This window comes from Homalodisca vitripennis, chromosome 3 (genome assembly GCF_021130785.1).
Source record: "Homalodisca vitripennis isolate AUS2020 chromosome 3, UT_GWSS_2.1, whole genome shotgun sequence".
NCBI classification, from domain to species: Eukaryota; Metazoa; Arthropoda; class Insecta; order Hemiptera; family Cicadellidae; genus Homalodisca; species Homalodisca vitripennis.
In genome coordinates, this window is record NC_060209.1 from 103,204,388 (window position 1) to 103,228,757 (window position 24,370).

Sequence of the window (24,370 nt, forward strand, 5' to 3'; positions counted from 1 at the left end):
TATTGAGTGTGTAGTTTTAAATTTTTTTAAATATTAAATATGCCAAAATAATAAATAAAGTCTCCGAATATTATCTTGCATTTGTTACGAGTTCTCCCATTTATAAGTTGTTTTATTATATTACTAGTAGGTACCCGTGGAATTGGACTCAATTTTCCATTAAAAATGAGTATGCAATAGACATATCCATCTGAAAGACAGTTGTGAGAATAAGTTATGGTCAGAGGACGATACTTAAATTTACATAAGAATTATTTGAATTTAAGGTTACAAAACTATGTTTGCAGCAAAAAAAATAGCAGTTTATATGATTAGCGATGAAATGCACAAATTTCACTGCATAATTCTATAAAATGTAAATCAATAACTCTAACAATTACACCAACACTCAAACGGCAGTATTTTCCTGACAGTGGAAGAATACTAAGTACGTAGCAATGTTACTAGAAGCACATGACATGTGTATAAACCGATTAAATGTTCATTTTTAATTTGAAAAATATCATTGAACCTTAATTTTAACTCTGATGAATAATAATATAAGAAGAAACAAATATGGAGCTTAGGTTATAGATGGCTATGACGTTATTAAAGAGTTCACCAACGTTACGGTTAGAAGCATTTCATTACATTTGACTCATTTGCTGAATTTATTAATGTCAAACGTGTTTGCTTAAACACGTTACGTCCCATTACTTACATTTTACAATGATCTATTACATTACAGATGACCCTTAGAATACTTCAATCCTTTTTTTGGGGTTACTTTCATTAAAATGCACGGTTTTTTTTTGTTTTTTTTATTGTATTCCTGATAAGTTTCCTGTATACTTTATCATTTTAGGTTTCATTTTTCATAGGTTTTAAAAGTGTTCATGGTACTTTGATTGAGATAACAGGGGACATGTATTCGTTCGTGGCCCATGAAATATTCGCCTTAGTTTGAAATATTTACAGATTTATCTCATATTTTTAAATAACTATAAACAAATGGTATTCTTATATATGCCAAGATTATATTTAGAAATTAAGCTGTATAAGTAACATTTTTATAATTAATCTGTACATAAATTATATCAAAAAAGGTTGTAGTCAGTTTAACACTTTTTAAATTTGAATTTCACTTACCCAATTTAAAAGTCCTCATATGATCATAAGTTAGAAACGTTACTAATTATTTAAAATAATTATTGAAAATGACGATTGCGAATACCCTCTCACATTGTAAATATACTATTATTACCATTTAGAGGGTTAACTTAGGCACAGTTTTAGTCATGTCACTGCGTTCAATTAACCGAACTGTTAACTTATACTTAATGAAAATGTTTATAATCAAGATTTAACTGCTTTGACTTTAGTGTTACAATTGTATACGTGTCTGAGTGTAATGTGCTTTGCTGGATTTTCTAACTGTGTGTTATTTTTACTTGAAACTAATAGTAAAGATTCTGTTCATAAACAAAAAAAAGCTTTTTTTTGACTAACATATAATAAACAGGTTAAAATGTCGGGATATAAACAAATTCAGGATGAGAGTTTCTTTAAATTAAAAATATGTATTCACTACTCAAAATTATATAAATAATTGTAAGTGTGTTATTATTTTCATTTATTACACTCTAATGGGGAACAATAATTACAAAACGATACTAAAATTGTCTGGAGCAGGTCCAACCACAATAATTAATTGTTCTGTAAATGGTTGTAGTGAGTGTAGGAAACTTAATGTAACCCTTACTTCTGTTTTATCGTGTCCACTTTACGGCAATGTCTGCTTGTAGGTCACACAACACTTATCTCTCTATGTAGTTCTTTTTTATTTCAGCTTATCCATTATTTTCTGGATAGTATTTAAAGATAATATCCATCATGTTTGTTAATAATAAATTAAAGAACAAAAAAGAATTAGCTTATCATAAGTATATTACACTATAATGTTAATACAATACTTTCGAAGACGTTCTAAATCCAAATATAAATTCTTACTGAAATGCCTTATATATTTAGTAATAATTGATGAACGAAAAGTCACAATTCTCCAATAATTTTATTTTTATATACGAGGCCTTTCATCATCAAAGATGTCATCGTCAGGTGTGAAACAACAATTTGAATAATATAAATATTTAACATTTCAAACTCTTTTTTATCACGACACATTTTTTTATTAGTTTAGTCAGAATATTACTTATTATGAAAAATGTTTAGTTCAATAATCATAATTACCTAAACATTTCTGGTGTTGCAATGGTAAACTAGAATGGCCCCATCTTACGCAAATCTATTTATGGGTTTATTTAAAACAGGATTTTTAGATACACAACACGTATAATCTTTGAAATGGCTAAGTTACATAGATTATATTTTTTCATCTGGAATCATTAGGTCAATTAGTTTACTCAATTTCTTAACGATCTTCAAGAATTCTCGTCTTTAAAATTTTCATTGATATATTCAAAATCTAAAGTTACATTTATAGATTGAGATGTTTTTATTGAATCCCGATTTCTTCAAACTAAATTACACATAAAAGGACTAACACTATGAATTATCTACATCTCTTCAGCTGCAACACAATGTATAGGTTTGATATTTTCTACAGAGATAAAGAAAAAACATTGTGTAGACATTTTTTAGAACGTAAACAAGACAAAATTGAGGAGTGTTCTACATTTTAATCATATAATTATAATATTCGATTCATACAAAGTTGCTGTACATTACGGGTTACAGGTTAAAGGAATGTCCAGTAGATATGTCGTGGCTGTGAAATGTCACAGAGGACAAGCACTAACTGGAATATATTACCGGGCTGTGAATGCTTGTGTAACACCCACCTCCATTGTACTCCAGGCCCTATGTGACCATACTAGTACATACATATCTTCTGTTAAATGTAACAGATAACAACTAACTGCGATATACTAATGTTTTAATGTACATGTTTTTTACACCGAATTCCACATTGTACTCCACGCTTCTATGCAGCTATACCAGTATATACATTATTTCTATCAAGTGTCACAGAGAACAACAAGAAATTTCGATATATTAATTGGCTGTGCATGTGTTTAACACACAAGTCCACTGTACTCCATGCTTGTATGCAACAATACTAGTATATGCATAACTTCTACAATGTGTTACCGAGAATAACAACTAACTGCAAAATATTTAATGGACTTTGCATGTTTTTAACAGCTAATTCCACCTTACTCTATGCTTCTATGAAACCATATCATTTGTACATTACTTCTATGCAGTGTCACAGATAAAAACAACTTACCGCGATATATAAAAGTGTCGTGCATGTTTTAAGACCAAATTCAACTGCAATCCATGCTTCTATGCAACCATAACATAAATACTTTACTTCTGTAAAGTTTCACAGAGAACAACAACTTTTAATGAGCTGTGCATGCGTTTTGTGACAACCACTTCCACTTTACTCCTTGCTTTTATCCAGGCATACCAGGCTGTATACTGGACTGTAAATGCTTCTGTGAAATTCATTGCTTTAATATTTCTGCTGCTACATAGCCATAAAAATGGATACCTTGTGTTTAAGAAATGCCACCCACGACAAATACTAACTGGTATATATCACTGGGCATTGAATGATTATTTTCAAAGCTATTACAAGGTATTATACTTTCATCTTTTTGGTAATTTTATATATTATACAGTATTTAAAAAATCTTATTTCTTTCGTTTTAATGGAAATATATCAAGATCATCCAGATCTAGTTGGTTGGTTATTTTCTTCGGGAAAATAAAATTTTAAACCTGGCTAGCGGTTTGGTATAGATCGATGCAATAAAAATAAAAACGAAAACATCTCATGCGGCAAATGTTGCTGTATTGTTTTTGGCGCATTTAAAGTACAAGGTGTGCCCGAAAATGTGGGTTACAAATTCGAATCTCTATAATTTTAAATAGAAACATATGTGTCATGTAGCAAATAAATTTTAAGGTCAATTAACGCTAAACAACTTGAAACAAATGTTTAAAAATATGCTGTCTTCTTTCTAATAGTAGGGATTATTTGAAACTTTTTGAACATTTTCTTTTTTAATATGGTGGTTTTGAACTTAAATTTACGATTCCCCATTTTTGTGGCAAAAAGAACAATACAAGCATTCCATTGGTATGTCCCATGATCAATTTTAGATATTTGTTCATTCTAAATACTGCAACCCCGAGGCCAAATTAAAAAATGAGAACATGGGTAAATTAAAGGTTGTAAATATATATTTATATAAACCTATAAACTTCAGTTATATTTCTTGTACCTTAAGATTTATTTGAGAAAACTGTATTTCGATTCGATTTATGAATCATAGTAAATACCGACAAAATGGGAAGTCACGGGACTGACCAAGAGAAGTGACTTAATTTATTGGGCTGTGAATATTTGTCAGAAATATTCTGATAAGAAATATTTTCTATTAGTTTAATAAATTTGTTAAGTATTTTTATATCTCATATCTTATAATTCTAAATATTAAAATAATAAATATTTATTCATTTTAATTGTTGCAATTTATATTAGACTCTGCTATTTATTCAGAATAAGTTTCACTACAATCTTGTATCACCATAATAATTACCTTATTTTCATTATCATTATATTATAAAAATTCAGTTATAGATTTATGATAATAAGAAATAAAACTTCTGGAATAAAATCTTGCTAAATATCATTTAAACACAGCATATATTTTTGTTCCATAAGATGTTGTACAAACGTTTTTGTTAAATTTAAATTATCTTTTAAAAGCCCATTTTTTGGCGTTTCTTCAGAATGCGTTTTAACGTAATTTATATTTTAATTTAATGTAAGGTAAGACCCAATGTAATTGAGTAAATGTTATAATTATAATAAACAGAAAGACTACTTTTCTTCTATGAATAAATTACACTACACTTTTTTAGAAAAGACCTAATCAATTTATTTTTAATCCTTTTTTAAATCACGAATAGGATTAAACTGGAATAGGATTTAATGTTAACCGTACCTAAATTGCGATGTACAGTCCAATGAGTTTTAAATAATGCTTCTAAATGATGCACTAAGTTAATCAATTGGACGTTGTATTCAATAATAAATCCCCAGTTCTTAGATATTCAAACCAGCACTCTACCATAAACTGTTTGAATTTGGAAGACTTTTAGTTTGTCAACATAGCCACTATAGCAGGGTATTAATTGATTTCGGCAATTTTGTCAGCTGAAAAATTTGACCTCTAAGTAACTGCTCTAAAACGTTCAGTTATTTTCCTTATAATTTTTAATATTGTTGTGTCTTATTGTGGTTTATATTTCCCTTTTCATCTCTCCTAAAATATTTTTGACTATCGTCAACTTTTGATAGTTCAGATCAGATGTTAATATAACGGTGTCTTTACGATTTAGTAAAGATGTCACTCTACTTTGAAATCATAAGGGAAACATAATATACGTGACGCGAAACAAAAAGATTTCCCCACGTGCAAAAGATTCATCAACAGTCCACCGAAAGAAGTAGTCAATTCATCAAGGAGCGACAGTAACTAACATGCCTGGATAGCTACCTAACGGAGAAGCGCCCTCTAGACATCAAATTTGCTGCGATAGTCCTGCCCCTATCGGCTACAGAGCGAACGAGCATGACGTTTCTTTCCGTGATCAGAAACAAAAGTATTTCCCCCATGAAAAACATACGTACGAGTACGTATAGCTCGTACATAGCTCACCAAAAGAAGTAGTAACTTCAATATATATTATTGAAATATAGTAAAATATGTATGATAACTTTGTAATACACTATTTAAATCAAATTAACAAAAAATCATTACAATATGATCAGTTTAGATGTTCAATGATTGAGATAGACAATTGAACATTACATAACCTCCATTGCAATATACATTTTAAATGTCTTCGTAGAAACTTTAAAACAGCTGAAGAATTATACGCAGAGGGATCCCGATTGTGAGCACCTAACACCGAAAAGGGTATTGGCCAAATGCAACTATACCATAGATATCATACATACCACAATAAATACAAAATTGTAGGACCAGTTACAAACGAAAAGGGTTGCGAGATCATAAGCACTTGATTTACAAAATCCAAACGACTCAATACGATGAGTTACTTCTGACTTTGGCATAAGTCAAGCTTATATTTGCAGACTCATATTCTTAACACTTTTGGAGAATGCTTCTACATCAGGAGCTATCGGGAGAAAATAACGTTTAGCGGATTAAATTTTGCTTATGGATGAGGGACACGATTGTTTAAAACAACATATTCTTCCTACAGTTCTTATAGTGTGGTAATGTCAGGTTCCATAGCATTGGTGAAGTAATTCACCACAATATGTGTTATTGGGAAATCTAAAATCCTCTAAAGATTCGTGAGTTTGACAACTCCAGTTGCTGGACACACGTTAATCACGTGGTGTGCTATAGTTGGTAATGTAATTGTTGATGTCCATTTCCTTGAATGTGCATAAATTAGAGTAATTTAAAACTATTTCCGGATAAATACATTTCCAAGACTGCTTATGGAATTACGCCTAGAAATGTACTTGCTTCAACATGGCTGTCCACAAAATTTTGCCTTAAATTTACTTGCCATACTTAATCAGCAATCGCCTAAAAGATTGGCAGAGGAGCAATGTGCCATATCCGGTTATATCTCCGGTAACTAGATTCTGAAACGTAATGTAATATTGCGTACCGTTGTCAGGTTTGGAACTAGTATTGAGGTGTGCATACAAAATGAAGCCAACAATTTTTAATACTTGTATCGGCACACACATACCTAGCCTAGGAGTAAAAGTAAATCAGTACATTTTTAATATCGTTAATACTCTGAAAATTAAGTTTTGCTAGTTATGAATTCTTTTATAATACGTTAACTGTAAACATAGTAATATTTTTTTCTCAACAATAAATTTTATTTTAGTAATTACTAAAATTAATTCTTGATAAAATAAAATTTAAACTAGAGGAGATATCAATCAAATATACATTGAAAAATATATGAAAAATTTATTTTTATATTTCATTTTACCGAAAAGTGATACCGCTGAGCTTGGGCGTTTGCACTAGAACGATACTGAAGGTAGCGGCAGTGGTATTTTTCAATGACAAAAGGACAAAATACTATCTTTCCAAACACTAAGTAAGTGTAGTTTCTGAAATGTTGCTATTTTGTACACGCACTTGAAGTTAATAATATTCATACAATTCGGAAGATTCTGAAATAATAGATGGATACGCGAAATAGGGAAACCTGGTTTATGAGCAGAAGCCATCAAAAGTGAGAATTTTAGTGGTAAAACAGAATGGAACAGTCAATGGCGTTTTTTTTACTTTATTTGATTCTTAGGCTATTTATAAATAGCCAATTAGGTATAATCCTCAGTGAAGTAAGTCATCTTCTTAAGATATATCGTGTAAATCTATTTGTGAATATGTAAGCCTTTATATTTATGTACACAGAGTACTCTATAGCATTTGGCTAAGTAGTATACGGGATTACAATAATTTAATAATGAAGTATATCGTCAAGTGAATTCAACTGTTAGTATCTCATTCATATTCCATATTGTTATTTCTATTTTACATAATCGTTTCAAAAATGTCGTAAAATACTTCATACATATATCATAACTTAATATGTCACGATTAAAGATAGAAGTACATAAACAGATCACATTACAATTAAAGTAGAAATTACCGTAATATGAATGTAATATTTCACATACAAAAATATATTTAGACATTGATTTCATGTACTACAGTTCATTGTTTCATTAGTGCAAGAGATAGTCTGTTATCAGCGTCAAGGCGTGTCCTGAGAACAATGGACTAGTCATTACTCAGTGTCTGAATTCGCTCTGTTCCGCATAGAGTATATCAACTGAAATCCTGGCCCTTTCAATCTTGATGATACCATTGTTTCATCAAGTAACCTTTACATGGAAGCTTAATGCTGAAACATAAGGCCAGTTTAGATTAGACCCTATTTACGAATCTCTATTTAACTTGTACTGAGAAAACAAAGCAGGCTTCTTACAAATGGATTTACCAATCCTTCAAGTTAGTTGGGTACTTACGTTAATTGGGTGAGCATTTAGTCTAATATAAAAATATAGAGTGAAACCTTTGAGGGACTACTAACTCTTATGTAAAAATTTTGCATAAAACTCTATTTAGTATTTTCGGAAAAGGTCATGGGCAAACACAAAAAATTACATAAAAGTCATATTATGCCATCTCTTTTTCATATATCATCCTCCTGATCGTAATGAAATATATAAAACAATTTTTATATTATACTGAATTAACATAAACGGAATATAACATGGGTGTAAGGAGATTTTCTGGCTGTAATGAAATCTACAGCCGATCAAACCTGGTTGCGCAGTAACTCCAAGCTAGGACTTTTACTGAGTTCAAAAAAATAGCTCTGACTACTTACCGCTTATATCTGTTCTTCAAGTTTGATTTAAAATTGTTTGTAGATGAGGGCTCAGATTCTCTAAGTCAAACAGAAAGGATTAAAATACATTCCGTTCATAATAGCCACTCTCCTCGCTGCCTAAATGCTTGAGGATTTATTGTGTTCCTTTCTTGCCAAACTCGTGTGCGATATAGGTGAAAGGTATTTTTCTATGTTAACAACTGGAAATCGTAAATACCACCCTTAATGGCCCACTGACTCAAAACACAGTGTACAGTGCCTTTTGTAAGAAACTAATACTTACGGCTACAGCTCCACCACCACTCAGCGTAACGGTCAGGATCAGAATGACCGCTCCCGGCGAGCCAAGCTTTGTCCTCCCTTCACTCCTCTCGCGACCCTCTACTGTGATGCCGGGGTTGCAGCGCCGCGCCGGCCGGCACCAGCGATTGACATGTAGCTGATGGCACACGTCTCAAATGGTTACTTTTTTATCGGCACCGGTCCTTCTGACGACTTGTCAACAACATCTTCCGATACTTTCAACTCTTAGATTATCTTTCTAAGGAATAACATTATATGTAAGAATTTCAATTAATAACAAATAAATAATAGGGTTCATATTAACATTACAAACTGTTTTTAAAAGTTCATTGCATACTTTTATCCCTTACACAGTTTTTTATTACATAAATAGAGGACTTAAAAATTCATAATTCATTTATATAATACATACATTCTGAATCAAAATTATCGGTAGAATAATGCTTTTAAGTTCTTAATTAAAACTAGAAGTGTTACTACCGCAAGTGAAATTGTAAAATGCCACGCATAAGGAAAGAAATTACTTAATGTGTACTACTGTACTTTCAAAACTATTAGTAATAACGCGTGTTTAATTTTTTTTGATTTATTCGGCTAGCCACTATGAATTTCAGTGTACGTACTAAAATTACATATTTCAATAAAATCCACTACTTTTCGTTACAGTATATACAAAATGTATACTACAAAAACCTTCACTTGTCCCTCTACTAATAAAAATAAATATTTAGTATGTTTGCCTAATATAAATTATTTTACAAACAACTGATATTATTTTCAAGACTATGGCGCAGTAAAATATTGTAAAAATGACAACGATATCCGAGGTTAAATTTAGCGTTTATGATGTAATTTCTCTAGTAAACGATTATCATGCGTAAAACGTAAGCGAACACAACTATTTTAATGATTTTTTTATTATTTTGTCGGTTTATGATTATGAAATGTTTAAAGAGAAACAGAAACTTTTTAACTCTCCAAAACACCCGAACGAAAAGTACATCATATTCGCCATCACTCACTCCACAATGGCCATCTGAGTGCAAGGCTCTCAAGGCTTACTGCTTTACATAAAGAGAAGCACTTTACAGTATTTTGGCACTGGCCTTTCGCTGCTTTAATATTTGGTGAAAAAAACAACTTATACTGTACTGAAGCTTATGCAAAATAACTTGTCCAAAATACCATTATTTGGACTAAAATAATAGTAAACACACACACACACACACATAAGTATATATATATATATATATATATATATATTATATTATGAACTCCACATTATAGGGTTATCTTTATGTTAGAATAATAAATCGTAAACTAAAACCCTTTTAAATTCTTTTATTTCAGACACGTGTTTCGGTATAAACCATCTTCAGTGTGAACAATAATCTCTAATTAAATTATAAACAAAACAAATAAATATACACCTGTCGACTATTTAAACAGATGTTAAACTTATATGACACAGTTGTGATTTTGATTAAGATTCTGTGTTTGATATTTTTTCAAAGATAGGATTTGTTTTATTTTTTTTTTTTTAAATTGCTATTTAATATGTTGTGAGGATCTTTTTTATAATTTAGATAAATGTGTAATTCTTCTTTAGTGTTTAATTTTTCTCCTTTCCTTTCGATATCCAAAATCTCCATGTTCTTTTCAATATTTTTGTAGTTATGTCCAGTTTCTAATAAATGTTCAGCGAAATTTGATTTTATTGTAGACATGTTGTTTGTTTTCAAAGCTTGTATATGTTCTTTAAAACCTTTTATTAAAATTTCTGCCAGTTTGTCCAATATAGTAGCTTTCACAGTCACTACAGTTAATTTTGTATACTCCACATTGTTTGTATAAATCTTGTTTGTCATCTTTTTGGCTTATTTTGTTTTCAATTAGTTTAAACGTATTATTTCTTGTTTGGTAACTGATGGAAAATTTTGAATTTTGAAAGGTTTTTCGAACAGCTTTGTTTATTTTAGTATTGAAAGGTACACATATATATTTCTGAATTTCATTATTATTAGGATTAGGCCGTATTGTATTGGTTTTTATTGATTTTTCTTGTTTTTTTCTGAATCATTTTGTCTACAATATGGGGTTGATATCCATTTTTGACAGCTAGATATTTTATGATTTCCATTTCCTTAGTTTTATTTTCATCACTCATTGGTATATTTAACATTCTGTGATTGTTATTGGTGATTGATAACATTCGATATCGAAAGGAAAGGAGAAAAATTAAACACTAAAGAAGAATTACACATTTATCTAAATTATAAAAAAGATCCTCACAACATATTAAATAGCAATTTAAAAAATAAAACAAATCCTATCTTTGAAAAAATATCAAACACAGAATCTTAATCAAAATCACAACTGTGTCATATAAGTTTAACATCTGTTTAAATAGTCGACAGGTGTATATTTATTTGTTTTGTTTATAATTTAATTAGAGAATAATGTTCACACTGAAGATGGTTTATACCGAAACACGTGTCTAAAATAAAAGAATTTAAAAGGGTTTTAGTTTACGATTTATTATTCTAATATATATATATATATATATTCTTTTTTGAAGAACGTGATTACTAATCGTTGTACTTGTATTGATGACGCGTTGTGGAATCATATTTTTGTTGTTAGCTTGTAGAAACCGTATTTAACTCGCTTATTAATATCAAATTACAAATTAAATACAAATTTAAATACAAATTATTATTTTCATCAATATAAAATACCACCTACATAAATTACGAGCTGCACGTTCATAACGTATTTATTATTATAACGTGTTTGCAATATTGCGTTTGTATACCCAAAGATAATTGGGGAGATAATTTTACGTAATAAAATTCTTACAAGATTTTAAGTTACGTTCCACAGCTTCCTCTACAAATACGAGGGTAGTGACTGAAGAAAACATTTATTTTAAACAATATACTGCACTGTCATACATTCTATGTAGATGGTGCGCCATTGTTCCTGAAGTAACTTGTTAAGGGACTCTAGTCACAACAATAGTACTCTTTAGTGTGTACTTGTCACAGTTCACGACTTTGGATATCTGACTTATTAGTTCCAAAATAACTTACAGAACACGTTTTGATTTGAAAGCTATAGGACTCATAGGTAAACTAGCACTCCATTGTGGGAGTGCCGATGGCCAAACGGTCTAAGTCGTTGGACTTTGAGTCTGAGTTAGAGATAGCGCGGGTTCAAATCGTGTCTGTGACCCTTGCACTTTTTATCAGTACCATCTACCTCGTATTGTATCGACTCTCCTCCTTATTCTGTTTAATAAGATCCTCGCACAGGCCAGTGGCCCATGAGGACGGGCAGAATAAGGCTTAAAAGGGGATCGGCCTCTACTTAAAAAAAAAAATTAAAATAAAATAAAAAAAACACAAATCCCTAACCCCAACTCCCTTTTAAATGGAGTAAATTGTACTAGAAAACAACATTGATTTCGTTGAAAGTTATAATTAAGCTCCTTAAGAAAGAGAGCACAGTACAAAGAGTTCTGGGAGGAGAAATATTTTTAAATATATTTAAAGTACTATAGTTACTATAGTCCTTCATTTATTTTCTTTTTACACAATATGTCTTAGCCCGTTAGGTGTTACTTAAGTGAGGTGATGTATAGGTGATAATGCCGAAACTCTCTTCAAGTAATTAATTTAATATACTAATATAAAAAGTGGCCTATTCATTATTATGTTTTGTAATAAATATTGCGTATATAGTGTTTTATAATACAAATGAGCCTCGTACTTTCACAAAGTAATTTAATATGATTATATTTATGATAAATTTCTGAAATATTCCGACATATTTCTGAAACATGTCTTATTTATCTACTTGTCTTATTCCTTATTTCATTGAAATAACAATGAATAATTTGTACGAGAAACTAACCAAATCCTAAAATCGTTACAACTGTCATTTATTAGATACACACACACTTTTTCATTTGATTTTTGTATACTATCCGCAAATCGATACAATTTCGAATAACCTTACTTCAGAAAATGTCACTTCAATGCGAATTGCCTGACAATGAAGGAAGCTACCACTACACCAAAAAGTCCTTACTGTTTGTGACCCATATATGAGAGTTTTAAGATGTATTTGGATGGTGGAAAATAACATGTTGCTTTCCATATAAGTGTACCTGATTATGACCAATTTAAACTGATAACCAGTTAGACTGTCCAGTTAGAAAATGAGGATTGCTAAATTACATTTACTCATTTCAGACGAACTACTTGCAAATTTTAGGTTTTAAAAGAGAAACATCTCTATTCATAACTCAGAAATATAAAGGGTAAACCTAACAAAGTGGTTAGTATCTTATGCGACCAGAGGTGTTGGTCAAGATATGTAAACTTCAGTCATCTACATCTCTAGTAAATATGTTAGTATGTTAAACAAAATTAAATAAGAGCGAACAGGAAACTTCCTTCTCCTTGACGTTATTAAAAAATGTGGCCAGTATAAAAATAATACAGTGTCCGCGTCCCTGTATCAAAGACTCAACCTCTCCCCCCTGCCACACACTTGAGTGGTCGACTAAGCAATTTGTTCAAGAGCTCTTCGCGCGGGAAGCAAAAGGGCGAGCAACCAAAGTGTTAGTATCAAAGGGCATGTTATTTCGAACAATAATTTAAGGTTTTTACGATAGAATGCATTATTAAAGTATTGAAAATATATGGCAATAATTGCAGAGTGTTTTCTATTTAATATAAAAATATATAACTTATATGTTTCAATGTATCTGTCTCTTCTAAACATATCTCTAAAAAGAACTAACATATACAATTACAATTTTTGACAAACTGAGTTTGATGATGGTGTAAGGTAATCCATATAATTTTTTTGAGCTTTGGAATATATTTTCTAAATTGGTCTTATATGTAACCATAATAACAAAAAAGAAAAAGAAGCACATTTGCAAACAACCTGAGTATGATCTTATGATATTTTAGCATATAACATGTTAATCCTTACTATCTATACACCTGCAACATCAAATTTTAGTGACTTGTTGTAAAGACTTTTATTATTTAAATACTTCTATGAAACCAAAGTTAATGAACGGTTATGTATCATGTGGTAAGATATTGTGAGATATAATTCATCTGTGAACATACAATGTTGACTGAAACTCTGGTTCTAAGTAAAGCATAATGGGTTCTATGATGATGAATGTTCAACCATGATATTTTGCAGGGGGTTTGGAACCGTATTACTCAGTAGACGTACACAGTTTATATTTTGTCTGCCGAGGGATGAAAATAATTTTCTTTTAAATAACATTTAGCATGCAACCTCTGCGAAGCCTGTTATGCGATACATGGTTTGGCGTACTCTTACCTTGTAAATAAATACGGTTGGTATTTAAGTTGGAAAGTATTTTATACACTTCCAAAGAGGCGTCACCATTTTATTTACATTATTATACTTACAAAAACCTAATTCCAAATAAACTCAATATTGCACCTTAACACGAAGTCTCCATATAACGTACCTAACGCTTGAGGGCTTATTAAAACGGATATTTCCTCTTAATAGCTCTTAACTGATAGGAATTAATGTATTTTAATTAACTTTGTAACTTTTTCCATTTTTAAACGAATTTTAAATAATATGTCAGAAGCAGCCGTTTCAATCGTCTTGTTCATGGGTATTTCTTTTAACGGTGGTCAACTAAAAGAAAACTGCTGATGGTGTTTGTACAGTGTCAGTGCAGGTGCTGAGTGGCAGAATTGAAGTGCTCGAAACACAACAGAGTAGCTCATTAAACCCGTCTTTCCTTTTCAACTGTTTCTCATATGTCACAATTTTAACTTGTACGCTGTAATTTTTATTAGTATTTTTCTTCTCACTGATAAAGAGGTTTAGTCAGTTTTTAATAAATCTATATAACTTTTTTGGGAATTCCTTCAAAATTGAAAGCTGATGAGACATCAAACGAGTAAGGGCTCTGGTGAAGTCATACTGTTGACTGATGACTTACATTAAGACTAATTATCATAGAGTTGAGTTTAAATCTTTTCACCGGAATCTGAAACGATATTTAGGTATGAGAAAGATGTGTGCCAAGATGGGATCAATATATCTGACAATATAAAAAAAGAAAACATAAGAATGTGTGCCTTGATCTTCTTGACAGTATTGGAAATTAACCACAATTTCAGGGGTTTTCTGTAAGATAATGAGACAAAACGACAAAGTGATAAGTGGCACACTCTCTAAACTCCTTGACTAAGAGAAGCTTACATGAGCGAATCAAAAATCAAGACAATTATTTTATGGTAGCAGGGGGGTCGTCCACAGAGAATTTGTCCTCCGGGATAACCTGTTCACCAATTCTTTTATAATAAAGCCCTTAAACGGCTAAGAAAATTGGTACTTCCGTCAGATTGGATATTTCAGACCGTTAGATGCTCCATCAAGACTACGCCCCCTTTTACACGGCAATCTCTATCAACAACTTTTTACTAATAAATATATTCCTGCGATTCCCCACACACTCCATATTTTCCTGATCTGAGTCGCTTTGACACAGGAAGAAATATTACTGTTTCCTAAGATAAAAATCAACAAGTCATCTTTTATATACAAAACGTAATCGACGAACTAAAGGAGATACCAGTTGAAGCTATGAAAAGTGGGAAAAATGCTTCCACCGCTACTCCGAGAAACTACTTTGAAGGTGATTAAAAAATCTGTCTCGTTACTTTTTTGCCACACCTCGTATATAAATGAAGCTTCATGCAAAATTCAAAATCTATTTATAGTTTAATCTTGAGATATGCTGTAAGACAGACAAAAGGAAATTTGACCAGCTCTTAGACTGATAGGCATTGCTAACGCTCAGATCGTTATATTTATAGCTGAAAGCGTGATATAATTTCATTTTTTAATAGTATTTTATCATACTACATAAAAAAATACAAAATGGTAAGTCTTTTTTAAATGCTTAAGATTAAAAATAATTTAACATTAAGTCAAACTGTAAGTTTTAATATATTGAACTATATATTTTTTGTTCTTCTATAACAAATTCATGTGCGATAATGTAATATACTACTATTATTACATTTAAAGTACACAGGTTTGGTGTAGGACGAAGTTTGCTCACATTAATTTAATATTAAGTCGTTATCGACTAGACACCATGACGAATATTATTATAATAATTAATACATTAATAAAGAAGTAAAAGGCTGTAAACATTTACATATAAAGCCCGTCTACTACAGCTTAATTATTTTAAATCACCTTAAATCTGAATTAGCAACGAACACTAACAAGTTTTACATAGTCGAAATCCTATATATTTTAAAACAAATTAAAATGTACGTATATTCAATTTTGCACTATTCTATATAAACATAGCAATACTAGCAAGTTCTTTCTGCAATAAAATACAACTGAAACTGTAACTAATAAGTAAAAGAAGTATTCTAAGATTTATTTTAGTACGGATATTAATAGTAATTATCCATATCACCCACATTCCAGCCTAATATTTACAAAGATGGTAACATGAACTGCGTCCATTGGTAATAAATAACGCAATATCAGGACGCTAGGCTTGATGTGGGCAATATAAATGAAACGCCGAGCCGCAGGTGACCGTATTCAATATAACAGTGTGATAGGGTCCAGCCTGATGGTTGCCATATCAATTAACAATTACTGCCAAAATTGAGCAGGCGCGGTGGAGCATATTACACCTGGATAGTGCTCGGCCTGCCCATGTTCACTTATTATGGACTATATTAAACTTTAAAGTCTAGCCTACATCTCTATTAATCCATTGCAGTTGATAAAAGCTGTATTTAAATAAGTGCTTAACAGTCAATAACACTGTCGTTCACAGAAATAATGTAGTAATATTGGTAGTACGTTATTTACCACCAAATAAAATGTTGTTGTTATTTATATATACATAGAAATATGTATATATATATATATATATAAATTTATATATATTATATACTGATATAATATAAATTATAATTTATATATTTCAATGAAAAGTTGTTATAAAAATTGTTTGTAGGGAGAGATAAAGCTTGTAAATTATTCAATGTTGCTATGTGATTTACTAAAAGGATTATATGTAAAAAAAAACATAACTTATTGAAACTTAAAAAAATTTTAATTATTAAAACAATTTATTGTGCAAACAGTAAAGTACACTAAGGAACAGGCTTTGAATGACATTGGAGGCTGTAGGTTCCTTCACGAAGCTGGCAACCACGGGGTAACCTAGTAAATCTTTGAGACCTCTTCCTCACAGTTCTTCTAGAGCTGAGATCTTTCTTCTTTATTTTGGGCCGTAGCTTTCCATCTTTCTTTATTTTATGAACAAGTATTGCTTACACTCTTCTTTTCTTGGACCCTTTTGGAATGTTTTTGTTGTGTCCCTGTTGTGTTGTAGGCTCTTATTTGTGCCTGGAACTTCACTCAGAATATCTTTAGAAACCACCTACTTCGGTCCCTGGTCAGAGATTATGGCATGCATGCAGAGGTTGGGCTCTTCATTGCTACGGGCGATCAGAATACGTTATTAACTGGCGCTGGACAAACTGAGACTACGCCGCGGGGAAAATTCCGTTCGTGGCTATTTCGGGCTGCCCATTTTGCACGATGCGTTGGTACAATGAACTATAGCGTAATTCAATACTAACCCTTGCAACACAAGTAAAAGCAAGCTTGATGTGAATGAGCAAGTAATACAGAAGATTTTTTTGGCATGGTTATCTAAATATTTCTACATCACAAGCGGGGTCTAACACTCCTAAGGCGATTTTGACAACCTCACTCCCGGCTGCTTCCTTTTAGAAGAGAGTACTCCGTATCGAGGCCATAAGGTAAGCCTTTATTTTTTTGGTAGAGGCAGTGAGTTTGAAGCTACGGTTAACAAAACCGACAAGTAGCCTAGTTGAATTTGTATCAAGCATGGGTGTTGGTAACGCTTAGATATCCGTTTACGGCCTCTAGACCACATTGAGCAAAATAGTGATTCTCACGAAGAAAAAATGTACACAGTCGTACCGCTGTATTTAGTAAGGGAGTTAGTCTAAACTACATTTGCCACCTTAGTTTACTGGTTAACGGTAGGCTAAGTTAAAGAGACCAGATCTTCCGAACAGAGACTAAGGCTGCTAATGATGTTACATATATTAAAGGGCTAGTGGCCCATATGGGGGCAAATGTAGCGGAAGACGTTTTTTAATGACTGCAGTCCGGTCTATTATTATATAAGGGCCGAGGTTTGGTCAGTTGCTATTAAAAAAGAGTTTTATCGGATGCTACAAGTGTAGCGTCAGGCTGCGCTTAAAGTGTGTTTCTACTACTGCAAATTTTCCGAACCTATAGTTCTGGTGAATGCTGGAGTCATCCTTGTCAAGCTCGCCATCTCGACAATGTCACTGCCGGATCGGCAGAGCGTTCGCAAACCTACCATCTATAGTAACTTAGCTGGAAAGAAGATACCCCGTTGGTCTTTAAAACTCATCACACAAGTCCAACAATACATGGAAAGCGGCTAGTGAGGTGGATTATTCCCTTATTCATTTTTTCACAGGACATGGGTACTTCAGATCGTATTTTATAGGTTGTGTAAAGCCGGTTCTCTGGACTGCATACATTTCAATACCAATATTGCCTAGACATTCTCGACGACGCGTAACACACATTATTCCGCTGCCCGTGTTGTGAAAGAACCGCCACCTGGTGCAAATCGATGGACAATATGTGCAGAAAGATGGAGGTAGGGACAAATTGGATTGTGTTTCACGATTTTTCCAAGCTCTCGTTTGATTAAATAAGACTGATCAAGAACGATAAGCAGACTACGCCATTTGATCACAAGGCTTGAAATGGAACGAACCCTATGGGCGTAAGTCAAATTTAAATGGTTTTTTAGTAGGTATCACACATTACAGTGTGACCACCTGTGTGCATCAAATATTTGTAGGGTTCTCGCTCAAAAAAGTTGTTTCAGATATAGTGTTATTGTTATAATAAATCTATCATTGGGTGAAACGCACACTTTTATGTTGCCATATTTAATTTTGTAGTTAAGGCATGATTATATATGGATGAGCAGACGAATTCTTTATATGTGTTTTCCCCTTTCTTCAGGTTTGTAACATTTTTATTTGCACTTTTTGAATTTCATATTTATTTACCTATCATTTGTTGGCTTCATTACTTTGGTTTTTAAATAGTTATAGAATTTTGAAACATGTATAATCTATTTTAATAACTTCAGTTTAAGAAAAATTGGCTTCATTATCAATTTTGCTTGCTTCAAATTTGTTACTCCTAATTTTATTTCTAAAATAACCAGTATTTATACAATTTTATATATTAAATTTTTTAATTCAATACATAGCAACTTAGGCAGCTAGAGATCAATGGAATTAATACATTGGAATATAAACGAAATTATTTGTGAAATGACACTATTATAAAATATAAGTAAACCAAAAACATAATTACTAAACCATGAAAAATAACCTAAAAATTGCAATTAGATATACAAAGGTTTTTTTGCAAATTTTTACAATATAGTATATAGTCGGAAATATCGGAATATGTGTATACAGTTAGTTTTTGAGTATATAATTTTCTTATTTGTCACCTAGGAACATTCAATATAGTCTTAAATTTTTCTTACGTGTAGTATTGTTCATTAATATTCTTAACGTAACATATAGGCAAAAGCAATACTTGAAGCCAGTTATTTCCCATCTCATGTGCAATTATGTAGCAAAACATATGTTTGAAAATTTAGGAGAGGAAATATTTATATTAATAATTGAGTCATATGACCATACATACCATATATATGTACGGTAGAGAAAGCTTTCAATCATTTTCGAAGAATTTTTTAAACTTTAGTAGAGATCCAAACTATATTTCCTTTTGATGTACAGTGTAAGCGCAAATGTTCAGAGTCGAGCCACAAAGGTGCTGAGAGACTTATTGGAAACGTAACCCACTTTAATCAAAACAACTTGAGAAAACTTCTGAGAACAACCTCGAGAACCAGTAATAACGTACTTTATTCCAGTGAACGTTGTAGATACCGTTTTAAGGTGTATTTCAATTCACGTTGTTCTTTTCATAACTATATCAACTATAGTTTATTTATAAAATAATATAGATTAAGAATATATAGAATAAATAGATTGCAGAGAAAAGCATAAATAATTTCAAAATATCGAAGGAGAAAGTATTGGGACTCTAATTAAATATCTATGTTGCTTCATCATTTAGGGGAAAAGATTGGTAATAGATTTTATTCTAATGAATATCCTTAACCAAGAAACTAGCATGTTGCCAATATTTTACTACATTAAAACGTGAGCAATATGTTCTGCGTACACTTGGCTTGGTGCGAAATTTAATATGATCTATTTACGGCCATAACGATAGATCCCTTCACAAAAGAGGCGGATCTCTTGCTCACATGGTAAACCGGATCAGAAAAAAAATCTTTGTGTGTGGATGACTGCCACTCTACTGTGGTAATCAAGGCCAATATGCCATTTCCGCCAGTTATCATTTATTCGTGTCCGCTCATATATATTGCAATGGATACGAACAAAACAATTAAAATCTATACATAGTTCATACTATTATTATAAACTGCATTACCAGATGAAAGGTATTTTGTAATTTATGTCTTATTTTGTTCTTACAAAATGCGTTTTGCAGGCGTATAATGAATTATTTTAGGATTTTATTTCACTTTTTGATGAAGGTGTCACCAACAAAATTACAGATAAACAATAAAATTTACTTCATAAATCTAGTTAAAAATATGTCTCGTAATAGGATTGAGTTGTATCAAACATATAATCAACAGTGTTTTTTGTGCTCTACCAATTTGAAAATCAAGTCTCGTTCTTTCGAAATATCTCTAAATTACATTACAAGTATTAATAATATTGGGATTTAAATAATATATTAAAGAACTGGATTTTTGTAAATATTTACTGGAAACAATATATGTAGATATAATATTAGATCACTCATAAAACATATTCTATAATAACTCAAGTAACGATTAGTAAATAATTACAATTACTTTATGATAGTATTTACTGCTCAAATTTACAAATATAAATATAATTGTTTTTAATATTTTTGTAGAATGGAGTTTCCTGCAAAGCACAATAAATAAAAAAGACGCATGTTCAAGTAAATGAAATTCATTATAAAGTGGTCTAACACTCTAGCTTGAAGTTCAACCAATAATTTAATCAAAAACGTATATAAATCAAAACTTAATTCTTTTAAATAATGTCCTGCTATTTACTATATGTAGATGTCTCGTCTTTTCAGTTTATAATGTACAGGCTCTTTGAACAAATTTACCTTTTATCTTTTAAATTTAATTTGTAAACAGCACGTTCCTCAAGACCGTGCAATAATGATTATGGATTGCAATAGGTGAGACCTATTAGTAATTGACATTACATATTTTATTTTGTGTGAGAATAGTGGAACAAAAATAGTAAAAGGTTTGCTGATGCTACTTGCAAAGTGTAAGTTTGTTACTGATTACATTAAAGGTTGTTTATTTTTATTAAATTCATGTAAAGGTGCTTTAAAAAGTATAATTTAACTAGCAGGTAGCCGTGACTTTGGTGAATTCTATTTGAATAACAGATTCTTTAGCAAAACATATTTTTATTGGCAAAGTAAAGATTCCAGAAAACAATCGATGGTCACTTGAGAGTATTTCTATCTCCTGACACATATTAGAACACTTAAATTTAAGTTTAAAGAGCAGAGAGTTAAACAGTTTTTTATGAGTACCAATGAAATTTACAAATTTATCTACAAAATGTAATACTGTACTACTTAAATGAATATCCCCAAAATGTAAGTAATATTTGAACATTTTCAGGCCAAAGTGGACGAATACTAAGTCTGAAGTATCCTTAGTGGAAGCATGTACAATATATTATGATGGAATATGGTAATTTTGAATCTGAAGTAAACATGTTTACATAAATAATATTATGTGCTTATTGTTTAGAGATATACAAAAAGGTATACAAAATTTGCACTCTATCTTATTTCAAGTTTATCACGTAAAGAAACATGTCTCGTTCAAACAAATTTACACGCCATAGTAGAGTTATATTTTTGCCAAAATATATAAATGTGTACATATTCGGTCTGAGAAGCAAATCATGCCAAAAGTATCATATTTTTTCCTTGTAATTTTCTTCAAGTCTAAATTATTTCCTGTTACACTAGTAGCGTTTCCTGGATTTCTTCGATAAAAAAAAAATACATACATATGTCTGGAACGTCTTGTTCAATTAAAAAGTGTCCATTTTAACCATCGTAATATATTATTGGCATTTTCGATCCAGTAATAACGTTTTCATGGTTGTCTGACCAAGAACATATTTACATTCATACTTATAAAACGTATTCTTAGGTCAAAATTGTCTACTTCTTGAAATTGTAATCTACTTCCGGTGTCGTGGTAGTGTTTGCATTTTAATTGATGTATTTTTGCGTTTTTGTTTAAGAAAATATTTGATACATTAGTGTGCAAGCCTGATTTCCTCAAAAGGCTACTACTACTTACGTTGTAATTTACTTCCAATGTAAGCGATAACTGTTAACGGAGTAGCGTTTGCTTTGTTGCCTCTATTAAATAAATATATGAATATGTCTGAAAAGTCTTTGGCCAAATACCGTCGTCCACTTTTAGCCACTGTAAACGCTTTATAGTTCGGGGAAATGTTGGTACCGTATTAGGATTTCCGTTGTAGACCTGATCAAGAAAATATATACATATATTAGCCTCAGAAATCTTCTTCGGTTTAAATGTGCCTGCATACGAAATAAAATATTACAGGAGATTATATTGGCCTTAAAACATGCTACCTGACTATATGAAATGTAAAATAATCCATTATTATAAATCCGACAACTCAGATGTGTACCTAGCCGTTACAATGACTCATCACCAGTCCATTGCACTGCATCGACCAATTGACTCGACCATTGCTTACTATGTGTGTACTGTTCTCAAAATATTCTATTAGTACTAATAAGTGGTAGAAACACGAGTAAAGCTAAAACTAAGAAGGCATTAAATAACACTAACAGGACAGCACTGGAGGTTTCTCTGCCATAACTCACGGTGGGTGGTAATCCTACCCTGTCTCCTACTTTATGACCCCTCCCCCTCCCTTATATTTAATCTTTCATACAACAACACATTCCCTTCTTATATAATTTTCCAACATACAACACATACTTAATTTTAAAAACTAAACATAAACCATCACCATTTGTAATTTAACCGTTTCCAAGTACATTTCTAGAGAAAAGTATTATAATTAGGCACAATTTTAATACTATATATATGATATTTCAGGGATGTCATTTTCTCATGAACAGAAATTTTTACTCGACAAAGTGCTATCAAGTTGTTATAAAACTGTAAACCGTAACTATGAAGTAAAATGAAAAATTTGCTACGTATTTTGTTAAATTTATTCCTAAATAGGCGAAAGGGATGTGATAATAAGTATTCTAATAAATTATGTTTGGGCCAATGACAATATAAAACTTATATGATTATTTTATAATTTATATAACCATATAAAAAATCCATACTAAAAACTGCCTTGAGATATAATTAATTTAAACAGATTAGTTTGCTGTTTATTGTATTTTAATCATAAAATAATAAGAACTATTAATAAAATTCTTTTAACTATACTGCCATTTCAATAGACGAGGTGCAATTGGAATCAGAGTTTGACCTAGTTCCTTAACAAGTGCGGTTTTCAGGAACTTTGGTTTATCAGTGCTCATGATGTTTTAATGAAACAGGTCAACTACTTACAGAAGTGCGTGCTTTGGATGTGTCAGATTATCATTTGACTATCACTATCATGAAAAACGCAGTGCCAAAAACTACATCACATGATAAACTGACCATGACCACAGTTTTTTAATATTAGGTAAAATCTGAGTAATGTACTATACACTGACGAAGCGTCAGCAACTTTGGACTAATGAGATATACTTACGGTATATTATTGTTGAACAAACTACAGTTGATAGCTCTATTATCTTACTCGTTTCCTAACTTGAAAAATAATTAAACAGAAAAGCATTTACTCTAATACAAAATTAACCTATGTTTGGTAGAGAAAATGGTTAACTTACCCCATTAGTCATAGTGTTTTTATTAACATAGTATATTAAGACTAAACTGAGCCTTTGGATTTCTAATTGAATCTAGTCTATGTATTTATCGTTGCTTCGTTACGTTTTGTCTAAATGTTGTATATGAATGCACACCATCAAATAATGATTAAAATTAGAAATTATGAACTGTATAGTAATATTTTCTTGCTTGTGTATATCTTAAAATTTAACTTGTTTCGTATAATCCATAAATCATCATTATTTAAATAAATACCAAAAATAATTAAAATGAATACGTTTTATTATTTTTGCTTTCATGTTTATGTTACTACAGCTAAACAAATCATTGGAAAGTGTCATAGTTACAATA